Raw genomic sequence first — 16,874 nt, forward strand, 5'->3', positions numbered from 1 at the left:
TAAACAATTGGAGATTTTTCTCCGTCTTTTAAAACTTATTTACGAAGTCTTGCATCATGAACTCACCCCTCGTAAAAACCTCTCACACATATTTAATTTCTAGTCATTTTTCCTCCTAAATTTATTTACAAGGGAATCCCCAACTCCTCTAATTGATTAATATCTAATAAAACGGGTTTATATGCAATATCAGCACTAAAATCTGGACTCTGTGAGGTTTTAGATGAGCTTTTTACTGGGGTGGATGCAGAGCAGGAGACTGAATGGCAAAAGCAGCAACACTAGTGTGGTGACATCATGGATTCATTCTGCAGTCAGGCTGATTTCTTCACTTCTCCGCTGACCTGAAGTCTGTTTACCTCAAATTATGGCTCTAAAGGTATTTAATGAAATACAATCTGCTGGGTGATGAACACAAAACATCAGCAGAAAAGCCTTTGATCCTGAAAGGCAGCAGAAGCAAAAAAGAAACCGACTTATCTTCAAAATTTAACGACGTTTTTCTGGCTTCATGACTTATTTTTGAAGATGAATCAAGGACATTGTAGATTCAAAAAAATATTTCCACCGACAAAGATTTAAAAAAACTTGGAATTGAGCGTCAAGACGTGCTGCCTTGTTCTGATTTATCTCTACTTCATGTTTTGTTTAAAACATTTCTTCAGCCTTTTAGACTGGGAGAAATTTAACTCATCTGCCCAAACAAGTGTGTTTAAATGCTAATAATTAAGCAAAGTTCGTGTTTTGCTTATTTTTATACTTCTATTTTTGTATTTCTATGGCTTCTAAAAAACACCCAGCTGGTTTTTGGCGATAAGTTCATGTTTTTTGTGTCTGGAAAATGAGCCATTTCAAAAACATCCAGAATATAATGTCACAAATCTGCAGGCACTGCCTGTCGCCTAGCAACCCCAGCGAAGCACAGACCGTCGCCTAGCAACCCCAGCGAAGCACACGTATACGTAGCAGAGTTCTGTTTGTGACCTAACAATCTAACCTGGTTTTCCCACTGTCTGCGCTGTACAATGGCTGCTGGAAAAGACAAAGTGTTTTGTTGTTGTTTAGTTTTTAAATCAAGTCTAAAACCACCTGTTTAAAAAATATTTTTCTCTGTTTGGGATCAATAAAGTATTTTTGAATTTTAATATGAGTTGGACCAACATATTCGATGTGTATGATTCTGGTGATGGCAGCGATGAAATATAATGTTGGTCCAGTTGTTGACCGTGTGGAGTTTTCTTTATAATTTTGTGTTTTTGTTATGCAAAGCACTCACTGCTGTAATATGCTAAACAAATAAACGTGATTAATTCTCATCCAGAAACCATTTCCTGCATTCTTTCTAGCTGTACAGCAGGCTCCACTTCTGCTTTTCAAAGCTGTGCAGCTGTATAACGGCGCATGCGATTGCAGCTGTTTTCATGTATGAGTGTAAACGTTGAGTTGGTGTCGTGGCCAGCAGCAGCTAATGTGGGTTTAAAGTCACAAAGAAGCTAAAATTCTCCTTATCTAAGAACGATTTAGTGCAAATGAACATGTTTTCTATCTTCATCCTCTTCATCCTCATCACCTCCAGCCCCTGAAAACAAAACGCTTCCTGAAGAAGCCCCCGCCATCTTCCTCCGCCATCTTCCTCCGCCATCTTCCTCCCTGAGGCAGCCGGCCTGTTTACGCCGCATGGGGTGTCGGAGCAACGGCTCCACCATCGGCTCTCTGCTTGTTTTCCAACCCACAACTTTACAGTTTGGCCTCGGTTTTAATTTTGAGCTTGTATATTTTACGCAACAGCCAGTTAAAGAGCTTTAATAACATTGTTGTGTAATAATAACAGACAAATTTGATTTGTTTTTCTTTGGGTTTCTTTGTCGAGAGTTTATTTCTTGCTCTTTTTCCTCTGGAGCGGCTCGTGGCGTGGAAACAACAATTATCACGTTGTTATGAATCTGCCTGTGTTTCTGCATTTGGTGCTGCTCTGTGATGCTGCGCTGGACTGAAGCTGAGGAAGAGAACTTCTGCTTTTTGCTGCATTTAAATGTTTCAAATCATCAAAAATGTTTTAAATATAGATAACATGAGGGCTCATTGTTTATTCCCTTCTGGGTTGCATTAAATGTTTGTACATTAAATTAACCGTTTGTTGTTTTGTTTGACATATTTTCTAGGTTTCTTTACAATTCTGTGTAAAACAATCAAAATTCTGACTTCTGGGAGGTTAAAATGTCAGAAAATTAAAATCCACCATCAAGAAACTTGAACTTTCAGATTGTTAATCTGAAATTAGCTGCCTGACAGTCCAGGACTGTTTTATAAAGATTTCTGCAGAGGGAGAAACTACATGACTGCATGGGAAGTGTGAAATTTACAAAATGATTTTTAAAAAGTGCCATAAATATTTAATCTACCAGATTTAATATTTCTCTGGTAGAACAACAATATCTTGTTACGTCTCATCAGTTTGGTCCTTCCTACGGAGGACCAAAGCTGACATAACTAAAAATAAAATGTATATGTTTTGTTTTTGTTTTCCTTATACAAGCGTTTGTTTTTTTTAACATTGCCTCACCTCCTTTTTTACTTTTCTTTATTCATTTCTGCCGCATTATGCAAATGAGGAGGGCGGAGTCTTTTATTGTCAGTGAGCAGGATAAGAAGATGTGACTCGAGTCATAAATTAAAGGACTAGGCCACTTTTTAAAAAAAAATATGAGTCAAACTTCACCGTCATTAAGGATTTAAATGACCAAAAAACTACTTTTTCTAAATGTTTAAATCATAGTTGATTGAGTCAATCAACTAAGATTGACTCAAATTAGAAAAGCTTTGTTATACAAGTGACTTATTATTAAATGGACTAGTTATTCTAAAGTTATTATAGTTTTTACACATTTAATCTGAAGGTTTTCAATGTTTTTAAATATAAAACCCCAAAACCAATGGAGAGTATTGAATGAAAACACGCCTTTCTACTGTGTATTTAAAACAGATAACACACACATTGGGTTTAATTTAAATATAAGTTTGTATAAAAGTGAAATGCAAACGTGATGTCATGAATTTTGCAAAAAACTTTTATCATAAATATGTATTTTTATATAGATTTATGACTGAAATACATAATTTTATGAATTCTTTCATCAACGTTGGATTCTTGTTGCCGTTTTAAAGACGTAACGTAATTTTACAAAAATATCAAAATAGTCAGAAAAAAAAACGCAAGTATAAGTAAAACAATAAAACATGGCGGCAGAAGGTCGCCGTCGTCGGGGGCGACGCTTATGCAACAACCATGGAAAATAAATGCAGAAAAGTTCACAAATGCACGACATTTTAAACCTCAAACTCTCAGTCAGACGTATTAAAAAGATCGTCCAACTTGTTTTTGAATCTGTTTTCTCAGCATTCCTCCGTCTTCACACGTCAAGCCGTCTGTTTGTGCTGCTGCCTTTACAAGCATGTCAACAGTTCAGAGACACTTTCAGACATTTATTGACCTCAACACCCAGATGCTCGACTGCTTTCGTTTGGACAAACTTCTGCTTTTTGAAGGTTTTGACCCTGACTGACAGACTGCCAAACAAACCGACTGGGGAGCTTTCCTACGGAGGACCAGAGCTGACATAATTAAAAATAAAATTTATGTTTTGTTTTCGTTTTCCTTACATTTTCATCAAGAAATCTGCATATTTTGTTTTGTCTTTTCCTTATACAAGCGTTTGTTTTTTTTAACATTGCCTCACCTCCTTTTTTACTTTTCTTTATTCATGTCTGCCTGATTATGCAAATTAGGAGGGCGGAGTCTTAAGGCTTCTTCCTATTGGTTGGTTACTTAGATTCAACAAATACGGCCGGCGGTTTATCACTGAGCTGAATCCGAATAACTTTATTTTATTAATTTATTAATATCTGTAGAGCATCAGTGGGTGAAAATATACCAGACATATTCCAAAGGAAATGGAATATTTATAAAATAAAATATATAGGTACATTAAGATAACTGAGCTCTCATGTTTAAAATGTCAGAAAAAAGAAAAAGTGAATTAGTCATCGCGTTTTGAATGTATCAACGAGGTCGTACCAAACGTTTTGATTGGCTGTGAGAAACAGGAAGTAAAGGTTGCCAAAGACAACAGCAACGCAACTTCTGAACACGCTGCATGTTGCAACCGAGCCTCTGGGGAAAGTCCAGCAGAACCACAGAGACGCTGAGTCAGCGCCAGGCCTGCTGGTTCTGGACCGACTCTGGTCCGAAAGGAACCACTGGGAGGCTCCGCCCACTTCCTGATGACATCATCAACCAGCTGCTGAGGACACGACCAATGAAACAAACATCCATCCATCCATCCATCCATCCATCCATCCATCCATCCATCCATCCATCCATCCATCCATCCATCCATCCATCCATCCATCCATCCATCCATCCATCCATCCATCCATCCTGGTCTGTTTACTGAACATCTGTCCTGGACTGGGACCAGCAGTCTAAACATGGTCCTCTGGTCGCCGTGGTAACGTGTCATTACATGCTGAAATATGTGTGTTTTGCTCTAATTTGGACCGTGTTTCTGCTCTGGACCAGCTGCCCTCCTTCAGGCCAGCTGCAGTAATTACAGAGAAGACGACCCGGCCCAAACCGAGCCAGGACCGGCAGGAAGTGACCTTATATGGTTCCGACCCGTAGTAACCCCGCTGTGAGGAAACTCCAGGTTCTAACTGTTCTGCCTGCAGGACAGAAAAACACGGAGCTGTCACAGGAGGATGAGGCAGTGCTGCCAAGTCATCTGGAACTGAAGAAATGCTGCTAATGTGGCCGTGATGCGGTCCATCCACCCTCTGCTGCAGCTCAGCTGAAAGCTGCTGCTGCTGCTGCAGCACCTTTTACTGCTCCAAACCTTAAACCAGGTTCAGGCTGATCACTCGGCCTGCAGCCAGACTGAGGCTTTGTGTGATTATTTAGAGGGAAAATGCAAAACATTCAGTGAAATGTGATTTTTTTTTTATCCGAAGCAGAGAAACATTTAAACTGTTTTAACCTCTAAACCTGTCAGTTTGATCAATTTATTCTGTTTTGTGAAACGTTGGCAGCAATTGCTTATTGATCAAAAAGAGATCATTTTCTGACACCTTTTTACCCCTTTATGTTTCTGGTGCCACGTGATGTTTCCATCCAGGAATCATCTGAATGTTGAGCGAACATTAAAATGTCACACACACAAAAAGAAAATGGTATTTCTGCGTATTTCCTTCTGTTTATGTGCGAATATTTGTTTATTTAAAGGTGTTAGTTCCTTTTTTCGGAAAGGCCAAAACCGCCTCCAGCAAGAGTGAAAACTTGAAAAAGTTATTTCAGATTTTTCCGTTTCCGTCAATCTTTTCTAATGCTCCACTTCAAAATGAGAAAAATGTTGAATCAGAAGCTGTTTCCATCCAGTTGTCATTTGAATTTTTGGCTAACTTTAAAGATGTTGATGCTTCGAGTCCCTGTAGTAAACAGGAAGTAGAGGTTACTAACTACATTATAACAGGAAGTAGAGGTTACTAACTACATTATAACAGGAAGTAGAGGTTACTAACTACATTATAACAGGAAGTAGAGGTTACTAACTACATTATTCAGGTTATAAATGTTCTGCCTGCAGGACAGAGCATTTAGGAAATGTTTTCCATCTCCACTGTAGCACATTAACTATTTAACTCGCTGCTACTGAGCAAAACTGGGACATTTGTTACATTTTCTCTGCTCTGAGTCAAACCAACATGTTCCCCTCCTGGCCTGTGGGGGCGCTGCACCAAGAACCACTGAAGGAAACGACATGAAAACCTCTGAAGACACTGAGAGCAACTTCATTCCTTTGCAAAATGTAAACAAAGATGGAGAGGTGTTCGATTCTAGTGGTTGTGTGATTTGTCTTTTGAATTTGGTTAAACAAAAAAAAGGAGTAAATTTAAACCAAATAATCTCATAAGTTTTCTCGACAAAACAAGATGTCTGTCTTTGAAAAGTTCAAATAAATTCAGAAATATTGAGCTCAACCTCAGAATTTTTTTTAGAAAAAAAACTAATTTTTTTTTCTATAAAATTTCTGTAATCCATTCTCATATTTTTTTTTGTTCAAGCATATTTTTGATTTTTCAAGCTCTGAAATTTCTTTGTCATTTCTATAAAATCTCATAATATCTGAGTTGTTTTCGGCCCTAACAGGCCGCCGTACATCCCTCCCGCTAGCGCTCAACTTTAGCGTTTGTTTTGGTTGAATTTACCCAGAATGCCTTGCGCTGTAGTCCACCAAACTAAACATTTTTGTTACAAAAAAACGTGATAAATATGTATTGTGTAAAAAAAGAAACTTATACCAAAGTTTCTCAAACATGAAAACTGTTGGAGTAAGAAAGTTTCTACATGATGACGTCGTGTTACGTCATTTTTCTCTCCAGTGGCAGCGTTAAGTGGTGAAACAACAGGAAACAAACTGAAGAAAATAAAGCCAGCGGGGTTTATAGCTTCAGAAAACAAACATAAATGTTCATTTACATGGAAATATTTCTACACTGCAGAGGACAGAATGAAAGGAGATAAAATGTGGATTTAACAGTTAATCTGCTGTTTCGCTGCCGGACTCCAGACAGGAGCCGCGCTGCGAATAAACCGTTAAAGTTTCATTAGAGGAAACTCTCTTTTCTTGGTTTCTGCTTTTATTAGTTTCTGCTTTTATTTGCCACCGCGCCGGCTCCACTCAGCTTTCTGCTCCGCTCCGCTTCCTGAAACGTTTTGCAAGAGTTATTAAAACCCGATAGCAGGAAATAAACGTGGAAAAAAAGCAGATTTAAAACACGAGGAGACTCAGCATTTTAACACCTGAACTGATGCTATAGCTTGACTTGTTTTATTTTTAATTTGTATTTAATATTTCTGCAGCTTAGCAAATATAACTGAAGGGAATAATGATTTAGATGATACAAAATGCTTTATGTTTAAATTCAAGACTTATAAATGTTCTTCCTTTACAGTTGATGCAGATGAAGCAAAATTATAAAACAATTTAAAATCTTACAAATAAATAAAATGCTAATTCATTTCCATCCTTTGATTTTTACTCAAAATTAAACTTTTTATTTTAAAAAGCAGAATTAAAATGTATGGTCAAATGTAAACAAATTTTAAAACATAATTATCTGATTTGAAACATGATGAATGTTTGAATAATAACTGAGTTTTTTAAATAAAAAAACAACTAAATCCTGTTTTTGTTGCTCAGAATTGGCCGACTCCGTTTCCTATTTTTATTTTTCCAGTTAAAACTGTTTCCTTTCTTAAATGAAGATACTGTAGAGCAGTTCATTTGTTTGTAACTTGACGATTTTGCCTGGGTGACAAAAAGTTTGTTTGTTTCAGATCAAAACAGAGTCACGGACTGGAATGGCCTAGTCAAAGTCCAGACCTGAATACCACTAAATCTGTTTCCAGACTTGAAAATAAATAAATCCAGATTATTTCCATTCAGTCTGCATTTTAGAAATTCAGCAAAGCTGAATAAAGACCTGCAGGAGGCGCTGTAGTGAAAGCATTGAAATATAAATGCACACCGCACGTTTCAGATTTGTATTTGTTTTTTTAATTAATATAATTTCCCCAAAGTGATCAGTTATTAGTTTTCGTCTTGGCTTTGGTTTTTAAGTTCAACCTGCTAAAACTCTACAGCAGTTTTCATACTGACTGTGGACCATTAATAAAAAAATAATAAATTTTTAAAGCCACTTTAATCATTTTTGTGCCGTTACTGATGCTTAAAATACACTAAATTATTGACAGGCCTTCTTACAGAAACCATAAAGTTGTGTATTTGTCTGTGTGACCGCTAGATGGAGCCGTTTTGCAACTATTAAGTTTGAAATTAAATGTTGTGAAAAAGGAGCAATTCCTTCTAACTTCCACCAGGGGGCAACAGATCCTTCCCGATCATTGGATTGGATCTGGGATTCCGGGATAAATAACCATAAACTTAGTAAACAAAGATCATAATTTAAAATTTGCTTGGTAAAAACATATATTATGTTTTCAAATAGTCCCTTTAGGAGTTTATATGTTTATAAAGTTTCTTGTTTGAAGGGATTTTTCCCCTCTAAGGTATTTTTAAACGAAGGTGGTTTCCTGTTGGGTTTCTCAGCTTCTTGAGTAATTTTTATTTTTAGGTTTTCACAGATGCACTGAGGTCACAAAACACCTGGAACTGAGTAAACAACAACAAAGCGTTATTACAGACTTAATTATCAACTATATGAGCATAAAATGATGAAATCAAGAATGAGAAATTAAAAATAGGAGGGATTTTTAAAAAAAATGTTTTGCTCTTTTCTGTATTTTTCTGATTTTATTTGGGAGGAATGTAATGTTTTGGAGGTTTCAAGAAAAAAAAGCGCAAAAAAAATTGGAAAATTAAACTAAAATTTGTAGAAAAATGCAGATTTTGAAAAGATGTGAGATAATTAGCTGCCAAAGCTCAACGGGTTTGATCTAATTTTAGTTTGATATTTTTAATCAATCTTGTCACGTCTGCAGATGAAACTGCTGTAAACATTTTAAAGGTGATATTTGCTGTTACTTTCTGACTCCCACATGTATGCAGAAGCTTTGACCTGAGAATGAACCACAGGAAGTGAAGGAAAAACTGAGTCAGGTGTAAAAATGGAGCTGCATTCAGATGGTTCAGTGTTTGTATTTGGTTCTGACGTCGTCGTGTTTGAAGGTCAGCGCGGTGGCGGGGGGAGGACGGCTCGATGTCAGGATGTCTGTGGTTCTGAGTGTTTCCATGTTCACAGGAGGAAGAACCGCACCGTGAGAACATCCCAGCGTTTGTCTGCAATGATCCTGCAAGAGGATGAAACAATGAATCCCATTCATTCTTGAAATAATCGTCACCTAATCTAGACTAGAACAACTCAATCAGAGCTGCTATTGAGTTAAGACTTTACTAAATAAAAATACAGTTTGCATTTACCCAGATCAAATTCTGGAAAAGAAGTAAAAATCGCATATTACACTGCAAAAACACAAAATCTATCCAATCATATTTAGCTTTGTTTCGTCTTTGTACACTGGAAATACACTTATTAGCAGATTATTTCAATTTAATCGTTTTATTACAATCTACCAACAGAACTAGAACATTTTAATAAATATTAACGAGTTTTTGACTGAAAACAATCTCCTATATCTTGCTGAAAAGCTACTTATAAGTCAGTTTTGTCTTATTTTAAGTGCACTAAGCAGAAACTAAACCAAAAATAACTGCAGTGTAAATAAATGTTTCTTTTTGCTGGTTTTCTGTGTGTTGTTGTCTTTTATGATTTTGTATTTTTTATCAAGTAAAGCACTTTTGATTGAAACCTTATTGATATGATAAGCTATCATTGTGACCACAGACAGGTGTACAAACTGCAACAGCGCCTCCTGTGGTCACGGAATGCGGTGCAACAGGTGTTGAACATCCAGAACTACTTCTTCTTCTGGAGGAAAAAAGCAGCTCTAAAGACTCATATTGCAGAAAAAGAGGATTTCAGAATAAACTGAGCAGGTTTCCGTTTGTGTTCCTGTGATCATTTATTAAAGGGGATGTTGCTGTTTCCCCTGTCAGTAAGAAGCAGCCGTCCCACGTGTCGCTTCGCCCACGCTTCTGCACAGAGGAACACGCGGAGCTATTATTGTCTGTGACAGGAAGCGGCTGAACCGCAGCAGCAAACAGGCGGCTGTCGCTGCGACTCTTCTTCTTCTTCTCTCTCTCTCTCTCTCTCTCTCTCTCTCTCTCTCTCTCTCTCTCTCTCTCTCTCTCTCTCTCTCTCTCTCTCTCTCTCTCTCTCTCTCTCTCTCTCTCTCTCAGGAACTTTCAGTTTTCAGAAGACATTCGTTTTCTTTCCGTTTGCAGATCGTTTACTGTACTTTCCAGTTTTGGTTGCAGTTTCAGGATAAACTGTTTGCGTCTTTTTCGACTCTGATGTTTGCAGAGTTGGGTAGAAACTCATTTACTGGAGAAACTGTCTGGAAAAATGTGACTTTTAGGAGTATTTTTACTACACTGTACATTTATTATCTCTTCACCTGAGGGACATTTCTGGATTCTCTCTCCAGACTCAAACCTGCAGTTTGTGTTTCATGAGTTTTATTTTGAAAGAAACTGATTTGGAAATTGATTTTGTGATTTTTTTCTTACTTATCACTTATTATAACACAAAAATTTCCACTAAACTTTTTATTTTGGTCTGTCTGATGATGTAATTCTTAAACGATTTATAATTTCATCAGTTACTCGGTACCTCAGCAGAGATTTTACCAAGTTTTCTTTACTATTGAATAATTTCTTGGACGATTTTACTTTAGTAAAAACACGTTGAAGTATTTCTACTTCAACTGAATGTATTTTTGGATAACTTTTCCTCCTCTGCATGTTTGTTCTGAGAAGCTGAAAGTTGAGAAAAGAAAATCTCAAAGTTCAACTTTCTTCTTCCAGTCAGATAAAGAGACGTGGTTTTAATTTTTATTAATAATAAATATCTGAAATGTGTGGGGGGAGCATTTAGAAAATCCAGAGCTGAATTTGTGGAGGAACTGAAAAAATGTTGCACATCTGCAAACTTTCCAAAATCTGGTTCCAACTTTGACAAACTGATTCTCAGCAACATTTTAAATATTTACCTCGATGAGCTCAGTTCCTAATTTAGATTTGCTGGTTCATGAATGTTACATTTATGTTCAGTACGTGTCAGTGCACACATCATCACACACCACCGACCAAACATGCAGCTTAAAAACTACACATGTGCATCTTTCTTTCTACATGCAAACAGTTTAATGGATTTTATAACCATTTTACAAATGTAACCATTTTTAGTGTCAATTATCATTTACTAAGAACATTAAAAGTTTAGTAGACGTTTAACAAAACTGAGATGGCCAGCATGCTAATGCTAACCTGACCATGCTATTGCTAACCTCTACAAGCTAATGCTAGCCTATGAAGCTAATTGTTAGGATTTTCAGGCTCAATGAAATTGTCAAGTTGTTGCATTTTCTCTCAGTTTAAGCATTTGAGATATTGATCAAATGTTTTTTAAAGTTTTAAACAACAGAAAATATCTCAACAGTGTTTTGATAAAAGCTTGAATGCGAATAAAGTAAATCTTATTTGGGCCATTTTGACTTTTCTTACCACTAAATCTTTCATTTTCTAAAAATTCCTCCTAAATCACTAATTTAGGAGCTTTTTTTTTCATAAAGCGTAACCTGGATGTCTTCATTAAAAGAATTATCAGTCAATATCTGACATAATATTTTTGTAAAAGATCGTTGAACAAGCATAAAATCAACAAATGTATTCCTTATTGACGGGGATAAAAACTAGATTTTGATCCTTTCCAGTCAGATTCCTGATCATTTCATCAGAAACTTGTGTTGGTTTTACTGTCCAGCTCAGATTTTAAAACATGTAACCTGATGACACATGATCACATTCTGCCATGTCAGAATCAGTTTACGGCAAATAAAACAGAAATTATTGTTTTGTTTCCTGAAAATGCAACACTTTAAAAGCTCAGCACTCATAAAAATAACGTGTAAAAGCGACTGGAGCGATCAGTGACTCAGGAGATAAATCTGAACCATAACATAATGTTTCTAAATCACTTTAAAATAAAATGTTTCTCATCTAAACAGGAAACGGTTCAGAGTTTCATGTCAGCCTGTACAGAAATGATGTTTCCTTAAAATCAGGTTTTCATGCAGTTAGTTCAAAATGTGACCCAGAGGTCTGGAGGAATGATGACTCGCTGTAGGATGCATTCACACCAGACCTGTTTAGTGCACTTTGATCAAACTCCGGTTCGTTTTTATAGAAAGTCCCGTTTGTTTGTTGAGGTCTGAACACTAATCGACCTAAAAAGTGAACTCTGGTCCTACAAACCTCGGTTTGGGTTCGGTTGGAGTGAAATCTGGTGCGGTTCAAATGGAAGTGGATTGGAGACCGCTCCAAAAGCAGGAAGAGGACTATAGCGCAGGGCATTGTGGGTAAATACAGCCAAAAGCATTAGCCTAGTGCTAGCAGGAAAAATGGCTCATGATCTCCAGCCAAAGACAAAAGAAACCTCCACTAAAATCTGGCGCCACTCCATTTGTTTACATTTTGTGTCGTTTCCTTCAGAGATTCTTAGTGCAGCGCCCCCACAGGCCAGGAGGGGAACTAGTTTTTGAAGGGTTTGGGTCATTAGACAGTAGCAGCGCTTAGCTAATCTAGCGCTAACGAAGATGCTGTTTTTGTTTCCATTTGGAGAAGAAGGAAGTTGCTCTCAGTGTCTTCAGAGGTTTTTGTGTCGTTTCCTTCAGTGGTTCTTGGTGCAGCGCCCCCACAGGCCAGGAGGGGAACATGTTGCTGAAGTGGTTTGAATTGTTTGACTCGAAGCAGAGAGAAGGAACCGCAGCAGCTAAAAATGTAACAAATGTTGCAAATGTTTCACTCTGGAAACCTGAGATGTTAAAAAGTTATGTCTCCTTTAAATCAGGGCTGAAAACTTCACAGTTTACTGCAGCTTGTCCAGGTTTTTAATCACTTTAAATCAACATTATGTCACTGTTTCAAATTATATTTAAATTTCAGATTGAAATATTATAGATTTTTCAAACTTTAATTACATTTTTTTATCTAAATCTCTCTTAATTTTTCCTTAGAGAACTTTGAATTATTTTATGCATGAATGTTTTCTGTTGGTCATTAGAGACGATGCAAACCTGCTGCTTTCATTTCAACATGATGGAGTAAAAGGTTTATCAGTGGGGTAAAAATAACTCAGTGAATCTATACAGTGCAGTTATTTATCGCTTGTTGCCCCTCTGGTGTAATTTGTTAACAAACAGTAAGCAGACGTCAGTGGCATTCTGTCGGTTCGGTTCTGTTAGCTGCGGATGAAGCATCATGGGTACAGTTCACACCACTTCCTTCCTGCTTCTGCATGCAGGACTTCTCACTTGTTGTTCTTTGAAGTTATTTAGTTAAAAATCCCTGTGTAGGAGTGACAATGCATGAATAAAAAACACCAATTTGCATGTTGCAGTTTTCTTCAGAAGTAGGGGGGAAAAGTGGAAGAGGTGTGTAGGTGTGTGTGCAAAACACGAAGTGGGCAGGAAGGGAGGCGGGAGAGACGGCGAAGGCAGACGGGGACTGAAACTCTGAAACTTTTTTTAGCTAGTTTTTGAAAAATGGTGGGTGGACGGATATTTTTAGGACCAAATTGTGTGCGGTTTGAGATTTATTTCTATTTTTGTTTATTTGCTAATGGAACATTTCGGCGTACGTGCGCCGAGAATCAACATGTACAAAAGGTTTTGACTTTCACTCATATGAACTGAAAACTTCCTGCACTTTGAGGATTTCTAAATAAAAAACAGCTAAAATGTGAGAGTGATCAGAAGACTCAGGATCTGAAAATGAACCCAGATTCAACTTAAAAATGCTTTATTTATCCCAAAGGGAAATTAAATGCTAACTCATATTATCAAGTATCTTCAAAGTGGTGCTGTGGGTAATAAGAATCTCCAGTAGCAGTCAGTATTACAGTGAATCTGAGGACGCCTCTGACTGAAGACAACTGCTGTATGACTGTCTCATGACTGGAATGAATAGCAGCTCAATTTCCAGGCAGCAGAAACAATATTCCACATTAGCATTTCCTGGATGACATTATCAGTTGTTAGCTAGAAACGCTGATCCACCTCATTTGCCTTTGCGGCTCTTTTTTAAATCTCTGTCTGGCCGCGTGGTTAGAAAAGAGGTCAGAGAAATGTCAGAGTTTGTGACTTATTTCAGATAGAAATGTCCATAAAAATGTCTTTTAGCCGTTTTCTCTTTGTTCCAAATGAACGGCAAAATAAAAGTTTATAGCAAGGCTGCAATTGCTTATTCTGATGATTAGTCAATTCACCGGATTGTTTTGATCAAACTTCATCTTTCTGCTGTAATAAAAGGTAAAAATAACTTTGGTTCCACCGTCTCGTCTTTGCTCTCATTTTTTAACAAAAGGATCCACGACTAGTTGAACATGTTGTAATTTTCATATTAGCTAAAAAGTTGCTGTTAGTGATGCATCAAAACTCAATTACTTCTGAAAATTTACATTTTCATCATCGCAATGCATGATGGGTTGATGGTGCAGTTGACTCCGTTTTGTACTGGGATCCATAGACATAATATAACAATAGACGCCTCATGCTCTCGCCTATTGTCGCTGACGAGATAGGGCGGCCATCTTGGAGCGGTCCACCACTCCACTCAGCTTATGTGTTTAGCAGCACAATGACGTATCAGCGCATTTAATCGATCATAACACGCTTTTTTGTTACTGGAAACCATATTCAAACATCTATCAAAGCTACATTTATAAACAATTGTATTATTTAAGTATGTTTTTAATAAATAGTTCAGCATATTTATGCTTAGTGGCTATAACAATAGAATAGGAATGGAATATTCTGATATTGATGTATGATGAGCATATTATAAAGCACACAGCCGTTCATAATTTATTTAATAAATTATTTAGTAATATCAATACATATTAATATAACTATACAAACACACATAAATAATGATTAATACTGAATAATATATATTGGATACATGTTTACATGTATGTATATACATACATATATAGATATATATATCTATGTTTTTCAGCAGACAAGTTCTAGCTTCAGAGATTCAGCAGCTGAGATTGAGTCTAAAATCCGATGTGAGATTCATCCGTGCTGCAGTGAATCCGTCTCTCTTTATAGATTCTCCCTCTTCTTCCTCACATCGTGTCTTTAGGAAACCTTCAAAACAAAAATGGAAGATTTGGAAGGTATCTTACTTCTGACAGAGTGAAAGAATTACATATAAATAATAGTCTTTACCACCTGTGTAAACTTTGCTGGTGAATGTTATAACACATAAGTTTTATAATATGTGTTACATTGTTTCATTTCTAATGTTGGCTCTTGTGTCAGATAATCTAAATCAATGTTAGAGAATAATTAATTTTTTTAGATTTACAGAATCTCAGTTATCCTTCATAGCGGGACTGAACACCGTATTACACCAAGCACTGTAGCTAATATTAGCTGGTATCTCACCGGTGGACATAAATACAGTAAAGTAATATTCTAATCACAATATATACACAATAATATGTCCATCTTACTTGTGAAATGTTGTCTGTGTAGCCCTCACATCAATAGTACATCGATCTGAACAACAATATCCCTCAGTGCTGAGGCATCTTCTGCTGTTTTGATTGAGCAAAGTAGGAGGGACGACCGTTCCAAGATGGCCGCCGTATTTCCTGCGCCGGAGCAGCCAATACTCTATATAATACTCTTATATTATGTCTATGCTGGGCTCTACAGAGGAACCACAGGAAGACTAACTTTACCTTGTTGATGATCATATTGCGTTTCATTGGTGTAATTTCACACAATGCCACATGGTGTCGCTGTTGGCTGTAATTAAATAAAATGGTGAGATGAGTCCAGATCATTTTCCACGTCAACCTGCTACGTGCAAGCTACTGAAGGACTCTGGGAGAAACATCAGACAGGCAGCGACTAAAGCTCTTTTAGATGCTAACGTAGCTAAGGCTACTACCGCCATACTGAACGTGAAGCTGCTTTTACTGGACCGGAAACAGAACTCCAGAGAACTTACCGGATCTCACAGTCTGAACAGAGGTTCGTGTCATTCACCGTTTCATTTATGAAGCTGAACGCAGCAGCAAAACGCCAGCACTTTCTTCCTCTTCCTCCGTTTGGTCCTCCTCATCTTCATTCCCAACCAGCTCCGGTTCAATTTCAAAAAGCTGGTCGGAGCTAGCGCAAATCGAGCTAGCATACCTTATTTACCCAGAATACATTGCAGCGTGAACAACATGGCGGCGTCCGTGTGGCAATATTTTATTTATTAATTTAAATAAAAACTAAACAGCCTTTAGTGTTATTACTGAATTGTTTTTCTCAAATAAATATTTATCAAATAAAGTTTATTATTGCAACTAATCATGGAAACTCTATATTGTGGATTAAAAAAACAAAGGAAAAAAACTGGGAAAATATAAAACCAGCAAAAAATAAAGACAAAACATTAATAAAGAAAAAAAGAATACGAGGATTAATCATTTCATGCATGAATTAGGATCCTTTGTGTAAGGATGTTTTTAAAATTATTTCCTTAAGGCATAAAGGTAGGAAAAAAGTTATACAATTTTTATTTTTTATTTAATTTTTTTTAGGTGACAAATTGTAATTTTCTCCAAATACAAAGTTGTTATTTGGAAAATACATCAGTAGTGTCGTTCTTTAGGGGTTATCTGATGTCAATATTTTTTCACCTGCAAGAGACAGGAGAAGGAGGGATGTGGTCAGTTGGCATGGTGATCTGTCGGCCATATTGGATTTAACACAAATAATTTCTTGCATTTGCAGCTGATGGCCAGTAGTTGATAGTGCATATTATGATACATTAGTGTCCACTTCAGTGGTCTGTGTGCATTTATAACATAAAAATTAAGAATCCACAAGAAGCACAAGAAAATGGCTTTAGAGAGCTGTCCACTGTAGTGACCACTGCATGAAAGGGTTAAGAACGATAATTTAAATCTTTTTTCTAGATTTAAAATAAATCTAGAAAAAGAAAATACGAAGGAAAAAAGGAAAATAAAGAAGAAGAAAAAGAGGAAAAACAAAAGAAAATGGGGAAAAAAGGAAAAGGGCAATGACAATAAAAGGAAAATTGAAAAAGGAAAAAATATAAAGAAAAAGAAGGACAGATAATATGGCAATGAATAATAATAAAGACATTTGT

The 16,874-nt window shown here is 36.7% G+C and overlaps 1 long non-coding RNA gene across 1 annotated transcript; it reads right to left on the bottom strand.

Annotated features, from left to right (window-relative positions):
* Positions 1-8,694: 8,694 nt before the first annotated feature.
* LOC145554146 (uncharacterized) lies at positions 8,695-16,372 on the bottom strand. Its single transcript, XR_014090193.1, has 2 exons — positions 15,723-16,372; positions 8,695-8,866 (listed from the first exon to the last, which is right to left on the bottom strand). It is a non-coding gene; the product is annotated as an uncharacterized LOC145554146 (long non-coding RNA).
* Between the last annotated feature and the right edge of the window lie 502 nt (positions 16,373-16,874).

Source organism: Poecilia reticulata, chromosome 12 (assembly GCF_904066995.2).
Source record: "Poecilia reticulata chromosome 12, P_reticulata-male-v2, whole genome shotgun sequence".
Classification (NCBI taxonomy): Eukaryota; Metazoa; Chordata; class Actinopteri; order Cyprinodontiformes; family Poeciliidae; genus Poecilia; species Poecilia reticulata.